Consider the following 2,043-nt stretch of genomic DNA (forward strand, 5'->3'; position numbering starts at 1 on the left):
TTATTTGCTTTTTTCTTTTTAAATTTGCTGTTTTACCCTAACCCTAGCCTATAATAGAAAGGTTTATTAGCTACTGCCAATATGCTTCAGCCATTTTTTGACAAGGAAATAATAATTTTATCACCGATAGAATTGTTTCAGAATCGTTTGTTTATGTAGTCAGCACTTAATGTATATCGGCTGAATGGACGTCAGTGATTAGTTGAAATTACAGAAATACGACAACTTTAACATGGAATAACTTAAGGATTTCTTTTTTTTTTAAGAAGACTAAGAGAAAAAGATGTTTTATATGACACATTCTACCAGTGTTCCAAGTTTCAAAGTGTTTCGTTAAGAAAATACTGTGGCCCCCGTTTTAAAATAGATCCGAAAAATTAATAGAAATCTTACAAACCATGCAAACAATGTCCCCTTCATGAGGAAAGATATCGTCATAAAATTACATTCTTGACACATTTTTGGTTTTATTTTTAATTACAATCAAGGAGTACACCCAGAGGAGATGATACAAAACATGTGTCGATAAAAATGGATGAGATTTACAAAAAATGAACATTTAAAAAAATTAATGGAAAATATAACATATGTTTTAGACAAACAAAAGGACAATGCAATGAAGTGGGGACGAGTTCGGCTCTGACCCCACAAGCCCCGTTCAACCACTGAGACCTTTTATTTTTTCTTCGTTGTTTACATTTAAGTCTAGCCATTCATACCCAGCATTCATACCATTTTCTTCCATCTATTGTTATATGTTGTAGGCAACAGATATCTCCTCTCCAGGAGTATTTTTCTTTTGACATGGGAAACAAAGAATGTTACCAAACCCCCAGCTGGAGATGAAGACACGTGTTGCTACTCCTTCCAAACAAGACTTCCATACTGCCTCTTTCGCCATAGCGATCACAACAAGAAAACAAACCTTTTCTTCCTAGTTAAAAGAAGATGGCGAAATAATCTTAATGATTGATTCAGATGACAGCTGTACTCTTCCAAGACAGGACACCAGATGTTCGACATAAACCCACAATTCCTAGATTTTCAGACATTGTACGAAAGCATGCAGGACCGTTTCTCTGTCCTGCTCACATCTTGGAGAAGTGGGCATTCACTAACCTCCATGCCTTGTGAGTTTATCATGAACAGGTAAGGCTCTACATTATTATATTTAAGAGATAAGGAATTATGTACATTATTTACATTTGACGGATATTTGTCCTCATCTTGTTTGTTGTTAACACAACAGTAAAGTGCTTTACTTATAAATAATATGTATATATATATATATATATATATATATATATATCCTCCCAAATGACCTAACAGACCTGCATGGGGTGGACGTAGGTGTCTTCAAAATAAAGCTGGACTTCTTACTATCAAGTGTCCCAGAGGAGCCAACTTCGCGGCAGGAGGTGCACATGAGGGCAGCAGCATCAAACTCCCACATGCACAAAATGTCGATTTCCAAAAAGCATTTGTGAAGTAAAATTAGGAAACAACACCAAATGGCTGTGCCCCAGCATGGCCACAGCCCATGAGCTAAAACTAGATCAAATCAAATCAAACCAAAACATATATAAATATATATATATATATTGTGTTGTCCGGAAAGTTCATGCCGATTTATACAAGGAAGATCACCACAGTCCAGCAGATGAACTACAGGAAGTGACTGAAGGCACAAAGTTTCTACTTCCTGGAGCACAGGCAGGAGAGATATGTAATAATTTACATATGGAAAATACTGGAAGGACTCGTACCAAAGTTTGGCATCAAGTACTACATGAATGCCCACACAGGATACCACTGCATAGTACCAAGGGCACCATCCACTGCATTTCACATAAAGAACAAGGTACGGCAACACTGGTTCGGCAAAAGGGACCAATAGAATAAGTACTAGGCTTACAAAGAATAAGTCCTGGGGTCAATTTGCTCGACTTAGGCCATCTCCAGCATCGCCACAGTCAAATGACTGAAACAAGTAAAAGAAAAGATATATTTCTACATATATATATATATATATATATATATATA

At 36.4% G+C, this 2,043-nt stretch overlaps 1 protein-coding gene across 3 annotated transcripts in view; it reads right to left on the bottom strand.

Annotated features, from left to right (window-relative positions):
* The window catches only part of LOC106872305 (endosome/lysosome-associated apoptosis and autophagy regulator family member 2), a 122,187-nt gene that overhangs the window by 89,305 nt on the left and 30,839 nt on the right, over positions 1-2,043 (bottom strand). The window lies entirely within an intron of this gene.

This window comes from Octopus bimaculoides, chromosome 3 (genome assembly GCF_001194135.2).
Source record: "Octopus bimaculoides isolate UCB-OBI-ISO-001 chromosome 3, ASM119413v2, whole genome shotgun sequence".
In the NCBI taxonomy this organism is placed as follows: Eukaryota; Metazoa; Mollusca; class Cephalopoda; order Octopoda; family Octopodidae; genus Octopus; species Octopus bimaculoides.